This window comes from Lissotriton helveticus, chromosome 5_1, assembly GCF_964261635.1.
Source record: "Lissotriton helveticus chromosome 5_1, aLisHel1.1, whole genome shotgun sequence".
NCBI classification, from domain to species: Eukaryota; Metazoa; Chordata; class Amphibia; order Caudata; family Salamandridae; genus Lissotriton; species Lissotriton helveticus.
The window spans coordinates 1,600,445,574-1,600,470,598 of record NC_136065.1 but is presented as its reverse complement, the minus strand read 5'-3'; the positions used below and the strand labels follow the sequence as shown (position 1 = coordinate 1,600,470,598).

The window sequence follows — 25,025 nt, the reverse complement described above, 5'->3', positions numbered from 1 at the left end:
AAGGAATCGTCTTTGTATTGGATACATTTTGCTGTGATCGAGGGCCAAAAGGAAGAGTCAGAGCATGTAGGACCATAAACATTCAGTAAAGTGATCGGGATAGCATTGATAAGTAATTTACCCAAAATCCAACGACCCTCTTCATCCCTCTCCTCAAGGAGTAATTTACATTTGAGACGTTTGTGAACTAGGATAGCAACACCATTTTTTTTATGAGAGGCAGGTGAAAAGAAAACATTGCCCACCCAAAGTCTTTTGAGTTTCAAAGATTCAGCGTCAGAGAGGTGGGTTTCTTGGATAAGAGCAATATCAGGATTATAAGAGGAGAGGTGGGAAAGTACTCTCTGTCGCTTAATAGGATGATTAAATCCTTTCACATTCCATGAAATAACGTTAAACATGAGAACGCATAAAACTATTCAGAGATAACAGGTGCAAAAATATACTGTACATGCAATAAGGCAAAGTAGAGAAGAGAAGAGCCATTATAACTAGGAAATGGAAAAATGGATAAACATACTGTACAGGCAATAATTCAAACTGTAAGAGAGTGAAAAATATGTAAACCATTAAAAAGGTAGAAGGAAGAATAGGAGGAAAAGGAAGAAGAGAAGGGGAAAGGGAGAAGGCGAGGGGAAAGGAAAGAAGGTCAGCAAAGGATGGAGAAGAAGGAAAAGAGAGAAGGCATAGAAGACAGTACAAATCCAAAAGGATGACTGTAATAAACATACCTGAAAGGGGAAAATACACAAGGGAGAGGTGGGGAGGTGGTGATGCGTTACAAGACGGGGGACCAGGAACAGGAGCAGAACCACACCGAGACCTCACAAAAAGGGAACAAAGGACGGAACAAGATGGTGAAGGGAGCATCCGATACATATCTGCATAGGGAAAAAGAAAATAATTAATAACATACGGAACATGTGACACAAAATATATAACCAGAAATTAGAGATAAGAGTTATGTAGAGCATACTCAAGGAGACTCAAGAAAAAGAAGATAGTCAAGATGAGAAAATTGAGAAGATCAAGAGAAGAAGCAGAGAAGAGTACATGGAACCAGCGAAAAAGAGAGCTAGAGAGCAAAACATGAATACAACAGAAACATTTCAGCCACTGTTCGAAGGAGAGGAAGAAGCTTCCATCCCATCTTCACTCTGCAGAAGGAGAAAGTTACGTAGTTCACCAGGATCCTGAAACGTCCAAGTCTTATTCCGATGAGTAACTCTGAAGGTACAAGGATGAAATAAGCCATAACGTGCTCCAAGAGATCGCAAAGAGGGACGCATTGCTAGAAATTCCTTACGTCTGGAGGCAGTAGCATTAGAGACATCTTGAGATAAGTAAATTCGCTGACCTTGAAAAGTCAATTGTTTTTTGCCTCTTGCTGCTGAAAGGATCGAAAGAAGATCTGTGAACTTCAAAAATAGGGTAATAACCCCACGAGGTTTGGTAGAGGAAGATTGTCTGGCGCCAAGTCTATGCGCTCTTTGAATACTGATGGACGTAGAGGTGGGCATGTCCAAAAGTTTAGGAAGGAAGGAGGTAAAGAAAGACACTGGATTGTCACCCTCAAGATTTTCTGGCAGATTGTAAATACGAAGGTTGTTTCTTCTGTTGCGATTTTCCAAATCCTCCGTATGTTTCTGTAGAGAGAGGACAGTCTTTTCTAATGTTACAATGCGTTGCGTGTTGGATTGAACCTCAGGTGTAAGTAGTTCCACAGAAGAAAGGCGAGCATCCATAGACTCCCATTTGTCCTTCAGAAGCTGCATATCCTTGCTCGTCTCTTCGATAAAAGGACGCATTGCACGAAGTTCTTCCAAAATTTGATCAATAGGAGATGAGGAAGAGGGATCTTCCGGTGTGGGAGAATTTTGTTTAAGACGTTTGCCAGCTGGAGCCGGTGGAGAGGTTCTACTGGAAGCTGAGTGACCCGAGGGGGCACGCTGAGAGGAAGAAGTCGACATTCTTGCAGAGTGAATCAATGTAGACGCAGCAGTTGAAGAACTCACCGGAGTACTCACCGAGGGATCAAAGAGAAACTTAGGCTTACGTAATGTCACCATAGGGAGTTCCTCCTTCAGACAACAATTGAGCTCAATGCGCTTAGAAGTAGAGAGAAGGGCGGCAGTAGTGATTCAGAAGGCCATCTTAGTATAAGGTAAGCCAGGCACTATATATACAGAAGATGTTCCAAATACATATCACTGTGAGTATTGCCGACAAGAGAGAAGTAGTATCTTTGGAGACTTTAGCTGAACATGACAGGAGAGCACCAAAAAACACTTATCGAGTTCAAAGCATATACTTGGCATGAGAAACTAGTACATAAATAATAGGAGGGGTATATGATCGAAAGGCGCCAAAAAATTAGGTAAATAACATGAAATTATCTGCCTGAGGAAGCGCTGGTAAATTGCATAGGAAAGCGCCAGCGAGTTGAATGGTGCGTACGCTGGTATTATTGAATAGAAAGGGCGCTGAACATGGCATTGAAGAAATAAGCCGTGAGGCAGAAAGTCAGTAAACAGTTATTGAGACCAGCCGTGGTATACTGTCAGTGATGAACGCTGAAGTGGCAAAGCGTCTGAGGGAAGCGGGTCTCACAGAGGAAGCTTCATGACGTAGAGCCTGAGCAGACGCTCCTCAGAAGAGAGAGTGCAAAAGTAAACACAACGGAGGAAAACAGTCACCGAATAGTGCACTTGCTCACCCCCAAGTCGTCGATGCCGAATGATACATGGCAGCAGAGGTCGTCTTGGCGGGTGGTGAGAGCAGAGGTCCGGCAGCTCACTGAACAGCTAAGATGGCGGCTTCGTGAGGAGCGGCAGAAAACATCGCGGAACTGATGAAGAGCGGCACTCCAGAAGCCGCAAAGCCACTCCGCTCGTTCCCCCGATGCTCCGATATAAAACTTCGGGAAGGAGGCGTAGGTAGTGTCCCTTTCACATCGGGAAAAAAGGCTTTGAGGTGAACGGTGCGGCGGAGCTCAGCACCTAGCCGGCCATCTTGCGCGGCATCCAAGCCACGCCCCCCTTAGTGGTCCTTTCTAACATTTTTAACAAGTAGGAGATCGCTAATCCCTGACAGTTCAACGTGCCTGTGTGATTCTACATTCTAATCATTCACCCTGTTTGACTGTTTACCCCCTTGTGCCACGATAGAATTTATTGATCAGGCTTCTCCGACAATTAGCCCATGATTTACTGGTAGCTGTCCAGCTTTCTATCAGTAGCTGCCCTGTGTGCAGCTCAGACTACTAAATAAGAAGCGCTTGTTGGTTCAATTAATGTACTTATACCAAAATTGCAAAGAGTATATTTGAGATGAAAATGCATTCATTCTCAGAACTTATAAGCTGTGAGATATTCAGAGAAAATTGTTACATTTACAAAATATATTTAAAGCTGATATTTAAGTAAAAAAATCATGCGGTAATGGGGATAATAATTATCAATATTCTGACTTTGGAGCCAAGGACGCTGCAGCTATGGCTGTTTTGTATTGCCGATGTAGAGGTGTTCCTCTATAACATTACTATTACAACTTTAATTTTATTAGTACCTTAAGGTGATTTTCATTCAACATAAGAAGCAGCTATCACAGAAAAGGTTGGAGGCTCATGTCATAGACTCTGTGGGGACTATTCAGAAGGCAAACTTACAGATGAAAAAAGCTAAGGGCCCCATGAATCAACTGAAAAAACGGTTGCAAACGGGCAGATTTGCAGAAAATACCCCTTTGCGACCGGTATTTTTGCATTTGGGACGCAAAAATAGCGATTACTTAATTGCAATTGCATTTAGGGAATCGCAAATTGGGATTCCCTAAATGCAATGCATGATGAAATCACAAATAGCGATTTCAAATAGGGGTCACAAATTACCATCAGTTTGAACTTGATGGCAATTTGCAAAAACTTTGAAAAATGCACTAAAGTGCATTTTTTAAATTTCCTGGTTACACACACATGTGTGCGCAACATGTGTTCACATTACAATTTCAGGGGTGCCACAGGCTGTCCTTTTGGCACCCTTGCACCCTTGAAATTGCATGCCCAAGTTGCGACTACCTTTTGGGTACTCGCAAATTGCGCATGAAATTCCTATTCATTCCTTTGAGCCTGTAGGCCCATAGGAATGAATGGGAATCCATTCCTTAATTGCGACTCGCAATTAGCGACTCACAATTAAGGAATGTTTAGGAATAACAATTTTTTTAGCGATTCCTACATGCATAGGCTTTTGGGAATCCGTAATTGCAATTCCTTAGTAATTGCAATTAAGGAATCGCAAAAGCCTACCTTGAAGCATGTGCCCCTAAATGTGTAAATTTACTCTTTCACTTTGTAGTATATTTACTACTAGGGCAAATAAACAAAGTGTAGACTCACATGTTTCCCATCCCGCAATTTACTACTGGTAACTTTACAATCATATTTTATGTTCTGCACACTTTGTGAGGAATCCACATTCAGAGAGGAGATGTCCTCACACTTTACAGAAACTCCACACTCAGGGCAGAGACCTGGGCAACCAGGACAGAGATATGTGCATCAAAGGAAATAGGAGAATTATATGCACCTGAAACCAGTCCTATCCACCTGACCCTCATTCACTTCCAACAACATAACTACTACCCACATCATAGGTTCTGCATTTTTTTCCTCTTCAGTTTTGAGATGCTGCAGTCATTACATTCTACCTGAAGGATGCAGATAACACTTCGGAAGAGGAAAATAAATTTCACTGACGAGGAGCAGGCTGTGTAGTTAAGTTTGTTGCAAAATACTGCAAACAGTTACATGGGCTGTTACCATTCACCAAAAGTGGAACCCAGCAGCCGCTTTATGGCATGCAGTGGCAGACTCTGTCAATGCATTAGTGGAGGAGGCCTACACCGTGTGGGAAATTAAAAAGATGAGGGAAGATGAGAGGATACAGGTGAATTTCTCCACAATTCAGTTGGCTGAAAGTCTTCCTGAAGGGTCAATTGTATCCTGTCTCCATCTCACCCCCTCGAGGAGTATGTCATCTTGACAATGCAACACCACCTACTATATATACGTGTTGTCTCTTTTCAACAACACTGATGTGGTGCCAGGTAAGATTCTAACCCCTTCCCCCCTACAGTCACTCACACATATCCTCCCTTTACTCTTACCTACAATGTTAGGCATACATCACATAAACACTTTCCAAACACACCCTCTAACACAAGACCTATAAATTCCAACATATTGGTTAAGTACATCTTTACACTATTTTCATACAGCAACGGTTTTGAGTTAATTGGTTGCTTCAGCTGGGGCAGCAGTCATTGCACCTGCACGAGAGCACTGTGCATGGCAGGCCTTACAATGCAACCCACTTACACACCCATGTATGTTCTTAGGCTAGTAATCTGACTAATACACTACGGAGGATTTCTGTCAGCTGTTTTGATAAATCCTAACACTATATTTGGCAATGTGTTTTGAAATGGCTTTCAATTTCAATCAAATGTAACCTTGACATTTATACTGTTACACTATTATAAACTTATATTAAACTTTTTAAACTTTTAAAACCCTACTTTGTGGTTCCATACACCACCTGCCACAGCATTGACCTCTGCTCCTAGCTCCTAGCAATCTACCAAAACCCAGACTGGCACCACACAACACGCAAAAGGTAAGAGACTGCTCAATTAAAAAGTCTTCTCTTTTGCTTTTTGATCTAATCTCATTAGTCATTACTGACCTGGTTGCAGTATGTCTTTGTCACACATGCCACCATCCTCATTATGTAATCATACATTGTTTTGAAAAATTGCTCTTAGGCTTCCTAATGTAAGGGTAGCACTACAGGTTGAATTGCATGGCCTTGGCTTAATTTACTTGAGAGCAATCTCTGTGGGTCCCAAATCCAGTATTCAAACCGTATAATTAGTCTCATCTTCTTTAGTTATCCATGCCTTATTCCTCTATGTAAACACAAAACTGTATTTTATGAACTTCAAGTTCATAAATTACAGTTTTGTGTTTACATTGCAACACAAGTAAGTACCGAGTGAGCAGAAAGAAATATATGAAATTAAGGGTTGATCTATGGGTAAACCACAGAAATTCAACTTTTGAAGAGTCTTAATGAGATCAGCTGCTGAACCTGTGTCCTTCTTCTGGTACTCGGGACATTGTGCCAGATGGTGAAGCTAACCATCTACAAGCAGAGAATGGTGTGCAATCCAAGTAGAGAATTCAATCCTCTTCCAAGCAACAATGTTAGCGGCAAGCATTGCTTGACAAAGGGAGGAGCAGGAGCTGATGGACAAGGCAGGGGAGGAAATTGTTGCCTCCACGCAGAACATCTTGAAAAAGGACACTTCACAGCTGGACAGCAGTGTTTTTTCCAAAATCACTTCTGAGGATTGCCAGTCCCCATCCATTAGCTAGGCAGCCATAGATAAGTGTTCCTTCTGTGCATTTCTCATGTCCACACAGTTCTCAACTAACAGCTACCTCTGTACAGTCTCCTAAACATTGCTCCCTTAAAGCTCTGGTCTTTTCACAATCGTCTGAGCGAGGATGTTCATGCAATGAGGGTAATTCCAACAAAATGATCAGGTGAATGAGGGTAATTTGCGCTGAGAGGAATTATCAATTAGTAGGATCCAATATTAGATAAGCTCAAAGGATAAGATTTCGGTCACCCAACCAAAATCAGACACTGGGACTCAGTCGAGTCACAATTGTACAGTTATAAAACACACGTTATATCCTGAGCTAAACAAAACAGCAAAATTAGAGTCCAAATATCACATTCCAAAGTGTCAATGTTTTTTCAAAATTCTTCATTTATTTTCATTTGTGATGGAGTCAACACGTGTTTCGTCTAGGTCGACAAGACCAAAGACTTCATCAGGGCTGTAAATATTACAATACACAAAGTCATAATTCCATTCCATTACAAAAGGGGTATCTCAACTTAGCGACTGTTAAAACAATCCAAAACTAGTGCAAAAGTGGCCAAAAAATAACATTCTAAATAAGTGAACCCAAGTTTATAAAAAGAATCCTTTTATATACTAGACAAGGGCCCACCCCATTGACATCCATATTAATTTGCATTCACGTAAACAAAAATGCTTCTCTTATTAACTGAAGTATTTAGTTAAGTTATACCAACCAGTTGAAACCACATATACCTAAAGTAGTGAAAAATGGAAAGTAAAAAAAGACCATGAACAATGAGAAAGGAGAGAAAGGAGAAAAAGAAAGAAACCCCAAAAAGGGGGAAACCAAACTTGTGCATTGGCCAACAGATCATAGTGTAATGAGCTATACCAAAATAGAGTAAGTTAGAGACCGAGAGAAATATACAGAGGCAAAAGTTATGTGCTATTACGGAAAGCGGAGGACCAGATGGTGAGTTATCCAAGAAAATATGATATTGAAAATCCCAAGGAAACATACATAATCTTCCTTTTCCAATCCAAAAAACCATGTTAGTCCAACACGTAACCATGTGAGTCCAAATATATCCACACCATTAAATTCAAACGGATAGCGGAAAAAATATTGCTCACCATATAAGTCATCAGTTGCACATAACTTAGTAAAGAACGTGTACTGTTCCAAAATCAAAGGAACCTCGTGGGCTGAAAATAAAATCATAAAGAATGCTATTCCTCATATACATGATGTACATATACATGAAACTCCAAAGAAAAAATTGTACCAAGGTCCCATAGCCAAAATCAGGCCACAGACATAAATTACACTCACTAGGATAGTAAAGTCCTCCAAGTCAAAAAAATGTCGATGATATCCAATTATTGTTGGTCAATGTCCCGATTATCCAGGATCAGTATTTAGACTGTATCTATAGTATTCATTCCTCGGGTAAAAGGATTACGCCCTAAAGAAACAAAATAAACATATCTATTAAGTCTATCACCCTCAGACTAGTCGAGGGATTGTTACGTAAAAGCTAAAAAGGTCAGGTAATAAAAAACCCACAGTAAAGTCCTCTATTTATCATTTAAGGGTTAACCCAGATACCGTTAAATAGTCCTGATCGCTATCCCTATACATTTCTTATAACAAAACCCTACCAGCCGGTAAGGTAGCTACGACGATTCCACTAACGTGCACCACAAACAAGCCCCATCTCATATAAAATTATGATTCCCCTTTAATTTGATAATTTGTTGAGTTTAGGAAAATCCTAGTCATGATGATACATGAACAGTAACGTACCTCCGAGTACAGAGAGAGATTCCAGTTATCAGGCGGCGTGCTGCAACCGCGCCATGTTGTCAACCTCCATATCAGTCAATCGTATTGTGAAGGTAATAGAAAAGGGACTGAAGTGCGCCTCAGCTAGTTCCAGGTGAGATAAGCCGGCGCCATCTTATAGTGGTAATAAGCTCCGTGGTGATATTCAAAAGGAGGAGAGTGAAGTATATTATATCTACATGTAATCACCACATCCAATTGACTCGAGATATTTAGCAAAAAAGTTGTCAGCATGAGGATTTAACCCTCATTGATACCGTCCTGTGGTCAGTAACGGTACGTGGTCCTACAAGTCAAAAATTAAAAATAATAAATTATTAATACACAATCATTAACAATTGGGGGCCAATCAGCGTACACCAGTCATGTAGTGGTTCTAATAATGTGGGTTGGGACTACTAGCTGAAAGAGTCAATAATTTGACACAAGGGCTACAACAGAGTGTCTGAGCGAATATTAAAACGTCTTAGGAGTGTTAGTAAGGTGCAAGGAAAAAACAGAAAGCCCCAAGGTTTAGAGAGAACATACTCGTCACTCATAAGTACATATTGTACTAATATGTTAATCTATGTTAATAAAGAGGGTCACCATAGTTTCAGACTCATACAAGAAAGGCCATTTGGACCAATATACTGAAATTAACGAACAGATACATGCTTATGGTTGATGCTACAAACCACAACTATCGCCATAGTTTTAGAATACATCAAGTGGTGGTATTGCTAGATGTCAGGACATGTTCCAGAGTGGCGAGAAAGGAAAAACAACATTTGTAAATTCAGTGTTTCACACCAAAAAAAATTGCATTTCATCCTCAACGTTTAAACCCCTCTCCACCGCATGGACCCGCATTATCCAACGAGCTTCTAGTTGGCGTAGTCTCAGCTCACGATTACCACCCCTAATATCCAAAGGTACCGTTTCAATGCCATGGAAGGACATGGTGAGGTGTTCCGATTGTGCCAGGCAGTCCATAGCATGGGCTGCTATTGGGACTCTAGTGTCCCTATTTTTCAAACCTCTAAAATGTTCACCGACACGATCGTTCATTTTTCTAATGGTACTACCAATATATACCTTACCACATTTGCATAAGATGGCATATACAACATAGTTGGTTGAACAGTCAATGTGGGTCTTAATGTGGTAAGTACCTGAATCATTGTAGTTAAATGATTTAGTACCATGTATTGACATCCTACACATACTGCAGTTTCCACATTTGTAGGAACCCTTGTTAAGGGTATGCAGCCAACAGCTTTTTTGAACATTTTCCGGGTAACTAGGGCTAATCATATTACCAATCGTCGTTCCTCTTCGAAAGGTGATAGAGGGATGAGCCAAGATATGTTCTTTCAATGCAGGGTCAGATGTTAACATAAACCAGTATTTTTTCAAAATTCCATAGATCTGTGTGGACCATAGATTATAACCAGTGACAAATCTGACCGGGTTCGTACTTTTAATACATTTTGATTTATTGTGGAGAGTCTCCGTTCTTTTGAGTTTGAGAGCCCTATTTTTGGCTCTACAAATTACATCCTTTTTGTAGCCTCTGGAGAGAAATCTATTCTCTATGTCATTGGCACATATTGTGAAGTCTATATCCTCACTGCAATTGCGGCGAGCTTTGTAAAATTCACCATATGGAATAAAGTTGATCTGAGATTTTGGATGTGCGCTACTGCCATGTAACACAGCATTGCATGAGGTTTCTTTCCTAAACAGAATGCTGCAAAGCTTTCCATTATTTACAAACAATTTTAAGTCTAGAAATGTTATTTCAGAGCGACTATAGTTGATGGTAAAGGTCATGTCAAAAACATTGTTGTTCATATAGTCAAAAAAGTTCAAGAGTTGAGTTTCACTGCCTGTCCAAATAAATAAAAGATCATCAATATATCTTCCATAGTAGTTGATATATTCATGCCACACAGCTCCACCAGGGCCCCAGATGTGCGTCGCTTCCATCCACCCCATGTAGAGGCAGGCAAAAGACGGCGCAAATCTGGAGCCCATGGCTACTCCACATTTCTGACGATACCACTTATCATTAAAGAGGAAAACATTGTTATCCAAAATCATTCTAGACATAGCCAATAACATATTAGTATGGTCCAAAAGTTCAACAGGCCTTTTGTAAAGAAAATATTCCAGTCCAGAGATACCCTTATCATGTCCGATGTTGGTGTACAGTTGCGAAACATCCATCGTGACCATTAGCATCTCTGGTTCCCAATCAAAATCATTAAAGACATTAAGTACATCTTTCGTGTCCTTAATATAAGAGGCAAGGCTGCTAACATGTGGGCGTAGGAAGATGTCAACGAATTCAGATAATTTTTCGGTAGGCCCCCCGATTCCAGACACTATAGGTCTCCCAGGAGGGCAAACACTATCCTTATGAACCTTAGGTAGGGTATACAGGCATGGACAGCGTGGGCGGTCAACTAAAAGATATTGGAATTCTTTATCAGACAGCAAAGTTTCATGGTGACAAATTTTCAAGTAGTCATTGATTTTGGTTACAATTCCAAATATTGGATTAAAGGGTAATTCAATATACCGGGCTTGGTTGTTAAGCTGGTTCATAATTTCATTGTCATAGTTGGATTTAGACATTATAACAACATTCCCTCCCTTATCTGCTTCTTTAACTATAAGGGAGGGATCTTCTGCTAAGAGTTTTAAAGCATTTCTTTCTCCCATCGTGAGATTGTTTAAAAAAGGGGAAGTTTTAGATGTGATAATCTTTTTCTCTAACAAGTTCAATTCCTGCATAACAATCTTAAAAAACACATCAATATTGTTATTACTGGCAAGCTTAGGGGTCAATTTTGACTTATTTTTTAGACCACTGTCCTCGCTATAATTAGTACATTTATCTAGTTCCTGCAAAACCCGTTGTAGTGTGATGGGATCATTTTCATTTTTAGTAATGGACAATAGTAGTCTTGTTGCCTCCACATCATGAATGGTTAGATCCCCCCATACTTGTTTAGAGGATTGATTCTTTTCGACACTCGTTGCTGCAAAGAACTTTTTAATTTTTAGTTGTCTAATGAACTTGTACATATCAATTTTCACATCAATGACATTACAGATACCAATAGGACAAAAATGGAGGCCTTTCTTCAATGCTGACAGGGTATCATCAGAGAATTCCCTATCAGTAAGATTCATTATCTGAATATCATCAGTACAAATCACCTCCCCTGGTTCGCTTGCCATGATCTGGTCTGATACTGGGTCCTTACGCCTGAGTTTGCGACCGCCCCTTTTACCTCTCTTGGACCCACCACGCCCTCTCCTCTCTGGTCCCGCTGTCTCGAGTTGCCAATTTTTATACGTTGGACCTCCGTTAAAAAAGAGGAAGGGGAGGTTAGGGGTGATGTTCCATTTGCCTGTGCTACAACGATGTTACTTGCCCCTTCATCCCCACTTATTGATACGTTACTAGAAGAAACAGTATTCAGACTGCTTGTGGACATAGTCTTACTGTTCTTACCGAGAGTGTCATTCCTGATTAATGTGTCGAATCTCTTGGCAAAAGTATAGACCCTGCCCATAGTATAGTCTTGTTCATCCCGTTTTAATTTTCGTGCCTTCCTCTGTTTAATATCATCCTCATATTTGCTCAAGATATCATTTAAGATATCATAATTCTTTTTGGTGCCCTCTGCTTTCTGTAAGTTAGCTATTTTTTTTCCAAGATGTCCACATCCTGGATGATTTTAGTTACCTTTCTCTCACAGTTCTCTATAATTAAATCCATCAGTCTCATAGAGTTACTGGTAAGTTCTTTCTCCTAAATAAGCAAAAGATCCTCCTCCAGATCATCGTATGTGGGAAAGAGCTGTGATCTCAGACCCCGTGGGACTCTGTCTAGCCTCTGATATTCCTTCAGGGTCGCTCCATCCCACCATTTACTGATCTCTTGCTTCTTTAAACGCTCAAGTCTGATAAATTTAGATTTGAGTCCATCATTAGATCTAGATGTCACCAGAGCCACTGCTTTATTCACAGAAGTTCCAGCGTGAAGGCTTTTGAAAAGGTCATCTGCCACTTTGCTTCGATCATTACGAGAACACATCATAAATATCTATAGGCACTAATGCCACAAAACCTCCCTGCAGCACCCCCAAGTAAACAATTCCAACAAAATGATCAGGTGAATGAGGGTAATTTGCGCTGAGAGGAATGATCAATTAGTAGGATCCAATATTAGATAAGCTCAAAGGATAAGATTTCGGCCACCCAACCAAAATCAGACACTGGGACTCAGTCGAGTCACAATTGTACAGTTATAAAACACACGTTATATCCTGAGCTAAACAAAACAGCAAAATTAGAGTCCAAATATCACATTCCAAAGTGTCAATGTTTTTTCAAAATTCTTCATTTATTTTCATTTGTGATGGAGTCAACACGTGTTTCGTCTAGGTCGACAAGACCAAAGACTTCATCAGGGCTGTAAATATTCCAATACACAAAGTCATAATTCCATTCCATTACAAAAGGGGTATCTCAACTTAGCGACTGTTAAAACAATCCAAAACTAGTGCAAAAGTGGCCAAAAAATAACATTCTAAATAAGTGAACCCAAGTTTATAACAAGAATCCTTTTATATACTAGACAATGGCCCACCCCATTGACATCCATATTAATTTGCATTCACGTAAACAAAAATGCTTCTCTTATTAACTGAAGTATTTAGTTAAGTTATACCAACCAGTTGAAACCACATATACCTAAAGTAGTGAAAAATGGAAAGTAAAAAAAGACCATGAACAATGAGAAAGGAGAGAAAGGAGAAAAAGAAAGAAACCCCAAAAAGGGGGAAACCAAACTTGTGCATTGGCCAACAGATCATAGTGTAATGAGCTATACCAAAATAGAGTAAGTTAGAGACCGAGAGAAATATACAGAGGCAAAAGTTATGTGCTATTACGGAAAGCGGAGGACCAGATGGTGAGTTATCCAAGAAAATATGATATTGAAAATCCCAAGGAAACATACATAATCTTCCTTTTCCAATCCAAAAAAACCATGTTAGTCCAACACGTAACCATGTGAGTCCAAATGTATCCACACCATTAAATTCAAACGGATAGCGGAAAAAATATTGCTCACCATATAAGTCATCAGTTGCACATAACTTAGTAAAGAACGTGTACTGTTCCAAAATCAAAGGAACCTCGTGGGCTGAAAATAAAATCATAAAGAATGCTATTTCTCATATACATGATGTACATATACATGAAACTCCAAAGAAAAAATTGTACCAAGGTCCCATAGCCAAAATCAGGCCACAGACATAAATTACACTCACTAGGATAGTAAAGTCCTCCAAGTCAAAAAAATGTCGATGATATCCAATTATTGTTGGTCAATGTCCCGATTATCCAGGAGCAGTATTTAGACTGTATCTATAGTATTCATTCCTCGGGTAAAAGGATTACGCCCTAAAGAAACAAAATAAACATATCTATTAAGTCTATCACCCTCAGACTAGTCGAGGGATTGTTACGTAAAAGCTAAAAAGGTCAGGTAATAAAAAACCCACAGTAAAGTCCTCTATTTATCATTTAAGGGTTAACCCAGATACCGTTAAATAGTCCTGATCGCTATCCCTATACATTTCTTATAACAAAACCCTACCAGCCGGTAAGGTAGCTAAGACGATTCCACTAACGTGCACCACAAACAAGCCCCATCTCATATAAAATTATGATTCCCCTTTAATTTGATAATTTGTGGAGTTTAGGAAAATCCTAGTCATGATGATACATGAACAGTAACGTACCTCCGAGTACAGAGAGAGATTCCAGTTATCAGGCGGCGTGCTGCAACCGCGCCATGTTGTCAACCTCCTTATCAGTCAATCGTATTGTGAAGGTAATAGAAAAGGGACTGAAGTGCGCCTCAGCTAGTTCCGGGTGAGATAAGCCGGCGCCATCTTATAGTGGTAATAAGCTCCGTGGTGATATTCAAAAGGAGGAGAGTGAAGTATATTATATCTACATGTAATCACCACATCCAATTGACTCGAGATATTTAGCAAAAAAGTTGTCAGCATGAGGATTTAACCCTCATTGATACCGTCCTGTGGTCAGTAACGGTACGTGGTCCTACAAGTCAAAAATTAAAAATAATAAATTATTAATACACAATCATTAACAATTGGGGGCCAATCAGCGTACACCAGTCATGTAGTGGTTCTAATAATGTGGGTTGGGACTACTAGCTGAAAGAGTCAATAATTTGACACAAGGGCTACAACAGAGTGTCTGAGCGAATATTAAAACGTCTTAGGAGTGTTAGTAAGGTGCAAGGAAAAAACAGAAAGCCCCAAGGTTTAGAGAGAACATACTCGTCACTCATAAGTACATATTGTACTAATATGTTAATCTATGTTAATAAAGAGGGTCACCATAGTTTCAGACTCATACAAGAAAGGCCATTTGGACCAATATACTGAAATTAACGAACAGATACATGCTTATGGTTGATGCTACAAACCACAACTATCGCCATAGTTTTAGAATACATCAAGTGGTGGTATTGCTAGATGTCAGGACATGTTCCAGAGTGGCGAGAAAGGAAAAACAACATTTGTAAATTCAGTGTTTCACACCAAAAAAAATTGCATTTCATCCTCAACGTTTAAACCCCTCTCCACCGCATGGACCCGCATTATCCAACGAGCTTCTAGTTGGCGTAGTCTCAGCTCACGATTACCACCCCTAATATCCAAAGGTACCGTTTCAATGCCATGGAAGGACATGGTGAGGTGTTCCGATTGTGCCAGGCAGTCCATAGCATGGGCTGCTATTGGGACTCTAGTGTCCCTATTTTTCAAACCTCTAAAATGTTCACCGACACGATCTTTCATTTTTCTAATGGTACTACCAATATATACCTTACCACATTTGCATAAGATGGCATATACAACATAGTTGGTTGAACAGTCAATGTGGGTCTTAATGTGGTAAGTACCTGAATCATTGTAGTTAAATGATTTAGTACCATGTATTGACATCCTACACATACTGCAGTTTCCACATTTGTAGGAACCCTTGTTAAGGGTATGCAGCCAACAGCTTTTTTGAACATTTTTCGGGTAACTAGGGCTAATCATATTACCAATCGTCGTTCCTCTTCGAAAGGTGATAGAGGGATGAGCCAAGATATGTTCTTTCAATGCAGGGTCAGATGTTAACATAAACCAGTATTTTTTCAAAATTCCATAGATCTGTGTGGACCATAGATTATAACCAGTGACAAATCTGACCGGGTTCGTACTTTTAATACATTTTGATTTATTGTGGGTTTCTTTCTTTTTCTCCTTTCTCTCCTTTCTCATTGTTCATGGTCTTTTTTTACTTTCCATTTTTCACTACTTTAGGTATATGTGGTTTCAACTGGTTGGTATAACTTAACTAAATACTTCAGTTAATAAGAGAAGCATTTTTGTTTACGTGAATGCAAATTAATATGGATGTCAATGGGGTGGGCCCTTGTCTAGTATATAAAAGGATTCTTTTTATAAACTTGGGTTCACTTATTTAGAATGTTATTTTTTGGCCACTTTTGCACTAGTTTTGGATTGTTTTAACAGTCGCTAAGTTGAGATACCCCTTTTGTAATGGAATGGAATTATGACTTTGTGTATTGTAATATTTACAGCCCTGATGAAGTCTTTGGTCTTGTCGACCTAGACGAAACACGTGTTGACTCCATCACAAATGAAAATAAATGAAGAATTTTGAAAAGACATTGACACTTTGGAATGTGATATTTGGACTCTAATTTTGCTGTTTTGTTTATGCAATGAGGGTAACTCTCCATGAGATAGCTGCCTTCATTAAAAGATTGCCTCGGTTGATTGACAGACAGACTAGTGCCATTGGTAACGTGTACAGTGTTATAAAGAAAATGACAACTATGCACTAAGAGCATTTTCAAACTTTTATAGGAGAGCGTGAAAGGCAACATCCCTTGGCCATGGAGATGATAGAGGTAGTTAGCAAAAAATATCAATGTCAATCTTCATAACCAAGACATGCAAGGTATATCTTAGAGGTACTTAAAAGTAGGAGGGATACAACAGCTGCTAACCTCATTCCTCTGTCACACCTACCAGCACAACCTCCAACTCCAAGACCACTAACTCAACTAACCAACAACTCAACCACCCACAGCAGAAGCACTGTCACAATCAATCTCACCACCAGCATTGCAGAAGTATAGTAGTAGGAAAAACTCTCCCAAAATAACATTTCCCATGTGCAATATAGCAATTCTATGACTGCACAGTCACTATAACCATTTTTGGTTATTAACAATATGTACAATTATTTTGATAGCAAATCTGTGTTTATCTTTCACCTTTGTCGAATATTTGATGCTGCATTTGCGACACGGGAAATAGTTATGTATGTGCTCAAATTGTAAACATTAAAAAAATTCTGATACAGAAAACATCTTCTAATTACCTAAACATTTCTTTTGCTTGACATACAATGCATTATTCCGAAAAAAACAGCTAGAAAGACAATAATGTTTGAATATTTTTTTTACAAAAGCAGTGTTTATGTGTGTGTTCTAAAATCATTTTTTAGCCAAAATTGCTTTGTTTTGTGGGAAAGAAAAAATGTGTCCTCTGGAGGGCCAAAATGATATAAAATAGAGTCTGAAAGCACAGAGAAAATGCTAACATGGAGGAAGGGTATGATAGTAATAAAAACACACCCAGAAACATCATGGGAAGCAGCCTACATACAAAAGGGAAAAAGTCAGGCCAAGAGACCATAAAGAGTCTCAAAACAGCAATCAGCTGGAACATATTATTATAAAACCATTCCCTCAAACCAGAGAGGATGTCCGATACATCTTCATGGCTTGGGGACAAAAGTCCCTGTCCATCCTAGCTCTCTGTCCTCACAACGACAGTAAAGTCCTTCACTTGATCTAAAATTATACAGAAATTGCTTTGAAAAATATACAAATATTGGATGATAAAAGGCAAATAAAAAATGTAATAAAATGTTTCACTTATTTTGATATTACAAGCAATTTTTCCCCCTATAGATTTCTATAGGTACCTGTTGTCTCCATTATTTTCTGTGGGAGAGTGTTGTGGTACCAAAAGCTGTAGTAACCTAAAATGTGCAGTTTGTGAATAGAAATGAGCTTATTCTTTTTTGGAGGGTGCATTTTTCCTCCTTTAACTGCCCCATATGCCTCCCTAATCCCCTAAAATGTAGTAGTAAGAACTCACAATTTTCCTGCCACCGGCCTCTGCCCCTCCCACATTTTCAAAAAAGAACATATTTATAAATGTGCAGAGATCTTCACATTTGGGGCAAAGTTATCCACTAAGAAAAGTTAGGTGAGCAGAGTCTGCCACTCAGAGGTTAGTAGCATGTTGCAGTATGTGAGAAGTATTATTGTAGTACTATTATGCAGTTTGTAAATAGGACCCTGTGTTTCTCTCCTACCTTTCTCCTTACACACTCTCCCTTAATCCTATCGGGTACTGGGTAGTGGGGCCAGTTGGGGATCCAGTGTGTTTGACACTGTTCTCTTTCCACAGTTTACAACTCCCCAGTGAGTCATGTCACAATCTGTACAAGAAAAGCCTCTCTTGATACTCTTACTTATGAAACAGAAAGAAAATTGAAGCAAACTTCACTACTAAGTCACCAGATTAGCATTAGGCCTAGGCGGAGTTCGAGGTGTTCCACAGAACTCCCCAAAGTGGCAAAAAACCTCAGCGGAGTTCCACAAGTGGTGGAGTATAGCGCAAACTGCTGTTCACACTGATCTTCCTACAGCTCAAGTAGAAATTCTACCCGAGCACCAGCTCATGCCTGCCAATTTACCATTGGCGAGCACAAGGGGGGGGACTCCGCTGCACTACACAGAGTGAAGTTTTGTGCACTCCGCAAGCTGCGCAGAGTGCAGAAAACTCAGTGATTGGAGATGAGTTCATCACTCAGGCCGAATTAGCATTACCAAAAGAAACTCACCTTATTCCCAATAAATCTGAAAGATTACTATGGACTGGGTGACCAGAGTGATTAGCAGTAACAGACCACTCAGACCTATTAATACACCTGACTCCAGGTTTTGACAACTTCTAAACGATGTGGGATGATCATTTTATTTCCTAACTCCCTACAACGTAGGGTTAAAAAGACATGAGAAATTCAATTTAATAGGACATTTTCATTTACACGGATGGACACATTTGGTACCATGTTTATAGTGGGTTCTGTGTACATCACTAATGCTGAAAACATATTTCATGAGTATTCACTGATTGAGTAATAGGTACAGGGTATTCACTGATTTTGGCTCCACATTTTTTGTTTTGAGTGGGGACTGGAACATGGCCCTACATCCAATATTGGATCAGACAAGCCTTCAGGGAAAGAGCAGTGAATGGACAGAGCACTGCTATCTTATGGAAGACCATAGTTTATTGGATTTATTGCATTTGTTGCACCCCTGAAATAATGAATAGCAGATTGTGTCCTGTGTCCATGGCTTCTGCCCCACAGGGTTGATGATTTTTTTATCCTCACCTTTGGTTCTACCCAACATTTTCAAATGCTATATTTTGGAAGCAGAAATACTGGATCATTCATAGGTCATACTCCAATAGAAGAAAGGTTATGTCGCCCCATTACGTCTAAACCTTTGAGAACCAATGTTACCAGAGACAGGCAACCAACTGGAAAGGTCTCCCTCAGATCTCAACTAATAATGTTTCTTGACCTGAACACAGACTCCATGCCATTATCACAGACACTTTGGATAACTGTGCAGGAGGCATTACGTGGTCCACTGATGAGGGATTCAGCCTGGCCAAACACAGAGCTAGAGACAAGTTACTTAGTCATAAGACAAATATTAGATCAGATAGGTAAGCCTACTACTGTCCTACTCCTGGGAAACAGAGACAACTTAAGGGGATAACGTTTGACCTTAGTGCACTGTTTATTGAGAAAGCAGAATATGCTCTACCTGGAATTTGTTATGGTTATATTTGTAGAGCACATTTTACTTGGTGCTAAAATAAGAAGTCTGGATACAGCAGCAGAAAACAAACCAATAAGTAAATAGATAGGTTCTTAACCATTTCCTAAGATGGAGCATTGAGGATTGAGAGAATAGGCACAGTGAAAGAGAATTCCACTTTCTGACTTCTATAACAGAAAAAGTTTGGTCACGCAAACATATTGATGTAGTTCTTTGGGCCACAAGGAGAAATGTGTTTGTTGATCTTAAAATGCAAGATGATTTTTGTTAATTAAATTTGGTAACCATAAAGTCCACAAAAGATTGTGGGATATCATCATGGCTCGGAATAGATCTATGATACTGACAGGGCGATGGAGTTGCCTCAAGTAAAGAGTACCATGCTGATATTTAGAAAGATTGGAAAGATCACCAATCAGTCAGGCTGTCATGCTGAAAGTCATCGGCAGCTGATTCATTAATGTGGCAGCAGCAGGTAAGTTAATAGAATTGTAATAGTCTAGTCACAATTTTACCAAAGCATTGATGATCAGGATGGAAAATGCCTTTCAGAGAAAAAGAATAATGCTACAGATTACTTTAAGATGAAAAAGTAGGAACCAGTAATTTTGGCAACTCAGGGAACAAGTGACGATTTAGAATCAAAGTTAATATCCAGGTTGGGGGTCGTAGAAGGGGAAGTTACCGTAAGCCAAGTCATTAAACAGGTCCAAGAAGGCAAGAGGCATGATAACTAGTTCAGTCAGATTTAGCTGCAAAAATGTTTGAGCCATCCACCAGCAAGCCAGATGAAGACTATGAGGCGTACTGGAAGATTGAAATGAGTGCCAATCAAAGGCAATGACCCATTGAGTGTCACTGGCATACATATAAAAACTTGCACTAACTGAGGATGGGCAAGTGGAAACATAAATATTCAACAAGAGTAGCATGAGAATCGAGCTATGAGGGACACTAGAAGTAAGGGGTTATGGTTTAGATCTGAATGGGGTGGTGACAATCTAACAGTGTCCTGCCATCACTGAGGTCTAATGGGTCGAGCACTTCACAGAGGTGTTCAAGAGGGTAGGTTACACTGATAATAACTTAGGTGATCCACTACAAATTAGTAACCCAGAAAGAATTGACCTCCAATTTACCCTGGAGGAATTGACAAGTGCGATCTCAGGTACGCGTGGAGGGAAGGCTCCAGGACCCGATGGTGTCCCATGTGATTTGTTTAAATCAAATTTAAATTCATGGGGGTCAATTGTAACATAAGTAGTGAATGCAAGTTGTTTAGCACCTTTACCGTCAACCTGGGTAGAGTCAATTATTGTCCCCATTTTTAAAAAGGGAAATCGTCAGGATCCTAGATGCTACAGGCCCATTTCATTACTAGACTCTGTGACCAAAATTGTGGGCTGTGTAATTTTAGCAAGACTCAAGGACTGGGCCCTTGATCAGAACGTCCTTTCCGACCGTCAATATGTCTTCGGTGAAGCAGTGGGCACTATTGAAAAGAGTTTAAATTGAGCTCTACTGGTGGGAAAGTATGTACATGTAAAGAAAGGAAGTTTGTTTTTAGCTTTTGTACACCTCACCGCTGTTTTTGATTCTGTAATACACGCCAAACTTTGAGAGGTTTTAGAAAAGATTGGTATTGAACAACAAATTATTTATTTTTTGCAACGTTTTTATTGTCACGCTCAGATGAAAGTTCGATTTGACATTAAGGGTGGATGTACAACTCCAATTCTAATATGTAGAGGAGTCAGGCAAGGATGTGTCCTTGCCCCATTCCTTTTTAACCTGATTATAAATGATTTAGAGGAAGCATTGATTAAGAAACAGGTTGACTACTCCAAAATAAATGGGCGTTCCATTCCTTCATTTTTATACGCTGATGATGCGGTTTTATTGTCACAAGCTCAAGTAGGTCTACAAAAGGTTTTAAATGGTTTTAATGAATTTATGAATGAATTAGGACTTAAGGTGACTACTTCTAAGACATATGTCATGAGATGTGGCAGGGGCAGTAAAAAATGTCCGGAGATGTTAATAGGTGATCAAAAAATTGAGGTAACAAAACTTTTTTCATATCTTGGAATACCGTTCCACCAAGATGACCTATGGGTTCAGGCAGTTAGAGCTAAAAAATTAAGTTTTATTAGAATCATTTCAGCACTTGCCCAATTTTCAAAAAAGTTAGGGAGAAGATCCGCGGTAGAGCTTTTACAGATCTACCAACCAAAAAGTATCTCAACTGTAACTTATGGCTCAGGGGTGTGGGGTATTGTAAATACCCAGTCACTACAGTCCGTGGAAAATACCTTTCAGAGATATATATTGTCAGTTCCGTTCCTAAATCAACTTGTTCCTATGTGTGCCATGCTGAACTGGGTTTAATGTATCTGTCTGATCTCATTAAAGTGGAGCCAGTTCTTTTATGGCACCGAGTATGGACAAAAGAAGAAACCAGACTAAATACAGATATTTTAAAGGACATTTTAAAAATGGATAAAGTCCTAATGATACACTCGGTTAGTTATGTATGAAAAGTCCTAAAGAATCTGGGACATCTGGAGTATTTTAATGATCCTGATTCTATGCAAGGGGTACGTAGGAAAGATTTTAAAAAAGGTCTGGCAATGTTGGAAATGTCACGGCTAACAACTGAAATACTAAAGCCAACAGTACTGGAAAATCAAATGATTTTAAGTGCTTTTAAAATTCAGCCATGTTTAGTGATAGTACCTAAAGGATATGATAGATTCCTATTAACAATATTCAGGCTTGGAATGGTCCACAGACTTATTAGTTTTCCTGACATGAATAACTGGAGCCGAACTATGATACCCCGTCCTTGTGATAATTGCTCGAGTCAATCCACTATCCATGTTATTTTCTTTTGTGAATGTTATACTTGTATTAGGAAAGTCTGGATTCTGCCAATGTTGAGAACTATGGGGATAAGAAAATGTCCACCAGTTTATATCGCATTACAAACTATGGACAGCTAAAGATGCAATTTGACAAAAAATGAAAACACAATATATACAAAGTTGTTGGTTCCTCTTGAGTCAATGGGTATTGGCAATTAGTTTGGGAACTAAAGTAGGTAATGCGCCATAAGTCGCTCTGTATTGTGTGTCTACGGCGTTTCAATCCTATTGATTTAGGATCTTCTTCAGAACCGGGTTGCCAATTGTAGACGTTGCTGTAAGTAAATAAAGGGATAAGTAAGGGTTCGGGAAGTAAGCGGGATATGCTTAGCGGGGGTGGGGAGAGCGAGGTGTGGGAGAGGTAGGAAGGACCGGGGGAGGGTGCAGCCAGCAGGTGGAGACCTAGTCTGGCGGGCAATGGACTGGTAAGGTGGCCAATTGTCTAAAGTCTCAGGTGAAGGCAGAGCCCTTGTCTGGCGGTTGTGTAGGCTCGAAGAGTCCTAAAGAGGGGGAGAAGCAATGCCCCAGAGAACCACCGTCTGGATCAGGGAATCCAATTGAAGAACGCCTTGCGCCACCCCTCCCCCTTTCTACCCTTCACAATATGCACCGCTTACTAGTCAACTGACTGCCAGACAAGAGCTCTGCCCTCACCTGAGACGTTACACAATTGGCCACCTTACCAGTCCGTTGTCTGCCAGATTAGGGCTTCCACCCACTGGCTGCCCCCCTCCCCCCGGTCCTTCCTACCTCTCCCACACCTCACTCTCCCCACCCCCGCTAAGCGTACCCCGCATCCTTCCCGATCCCTTACATATCCCTTCATTTACTTACAGCACCGTCTACAATCGGCAACCCGGTCCTGATGAAGATCCTAAATCAATAGGATTGAAACGCCGTCGACCAACAGCACGACTTATGGCGCATTACCTACTTTGGTTCCCAAACTAATTGCCAATACCCATTGACTCAAGAGGAACCAACAACTTTGTATATATTGTGTTTTCATTTTTTGTCAAATTACGTCTTTCCCTGTTTTCACCCATATGTCACTCGCGCCGTCACCGTTTGTCTAACTATCACGTAGCACACCAAGCCCCCTTAGGTTGCCTAACGCATTATATGACTCCAATGCTGTTATCGTAAACTGTTCTGTTGATTGTTTTTGCTTAAACATGTCCTCACATATATGATGCTATATGCACTTCTAAACCAATCGAAATTCTGAGTCTCTCTTCCTTCCCAGATCGTTTGTAATGTCCTGTACATGCAAATATTTTTGTTGTTCAAGTGAATCCAATTGAGATATTGTTGTTTTTTACATATGTACACCCAGATCTCAATCTGGTCTATGGGTTATACTCCTTTTGTCCATCCCCACCTTGTGCACTGCAGCACGTATTGTGCCACCACTAGAGTGAAAGTGCAAAACACGCATGCAGACCTACTACTGTAGCTTGTTTGTGCAGATGTTAAACTGCAATTTTGACCTGTCAAAATAGCCCCCATTATTCCCTTTAAACACTCCTAATAAGTCATCCTTAAGTAGGCCTTAAATGCCTGTAAGGTATGGTGCATGATATTGTTGCTCAAATATGAATTTACCTTGAAAAAAACAAAAGACAAGTGGCATTTGGTAAGACAGGAACAGTTGGTTTAATAGAACACTTCTGCCAGGAGCACAGTTACAGAAACAGGTCTGAGAACTGTCTCAAAGCACAATCAATCTGAACAAGGTTTTATGCATTTCTTTGGGTATCATAAAGTACTTCCGTCGATCCTTTTATGGTAAAATAATGCTGGCCATGTCTGTACAGTCATAAATAAGTCCACTGATGACAAATGCAGGTGAGCCTCAACCTTGCATGGACACAATGAGGGCCAGTGGGTAATGTGTCCAGATGACTGGTACAAGGGTCGCGTGATCGCTGCATATACTGCGTGTGTTGTGTCCTGACTTGCAGTGTGTTCCTAACAACATGCGGCATCTGAATTTATGGTGTTTTGGTAATGTGTACACCACTCTGGCCATGTGTGCTTTCTTAGGGCCGATCTCCCTGGACCATTGTGGTGTCACTGCGTTTATCTTGGGGTTGGACCAGAGTTTATTGTTTGCACGTTTGTCTGCCAGTTAGGTGCCACTCACCTGTGACAGGTCAATCAGTAACCTCACACCTGGGTTGCAGAGCCTGACTGATCCCCTATTTCTGAGTCAGGGTTGATGGACAGTTCATGACGGGCTAATTTGATAATAGTAATGCGAGTTTGTTCTTATGTGGGAATGTATCATTGGAAACATTTGCATTGATTCTATCAATATTTTTTCCGCAGCCGCAAATCCATTTCTGTGGGATGTTGCATAGAGGCTAACTAACCTATTGGAGCCATGTTCAGTTACAGCGTTCAGTCTTGCCTTGTTGAAGGAATCCAGATTCCCCAAAAATTACTACGTCTGAAGATATAACTCTTCAGCAGGCGAAGGTTCTGAAAGTAGTCGGCCAGCAAGGGACCTACACAGGCTGCACATTTTTTATTTCTCTTGCTTTGAGCTTTCCTGCCATACGTCAGTGACTCCACGGGACCTCATCTGACAGCTATTCAGCCTTGTGGAGCCCATCTCAGTCACAGCCTGCTACCTTGCCCCACTGAGAATTCTTGACTTCTATTTCACAGACTAAGGGCCTGATTTATATCTTGGCAGAAAGGTTACTCCATCACAATAGTGACGGATATCCCAGCCGCTGAAATATAAATCCCATAGGATATTATG

The 25,025-nt window shown here is 40.1% G+C and overlaps 1 pseudogene; it reads left to right on the top strand.

Moving 5' to 3' along the window:
* Positions 1-14,141: 14,141 nt before the first annotated feature.
* LOC144752708 (small ribosomal subunit protein eS6-like) overlaps positions 14,142-25,025 on the top strand; it is a 118,356-nt pseudogene continuing 107,472 nt past the window's right edge.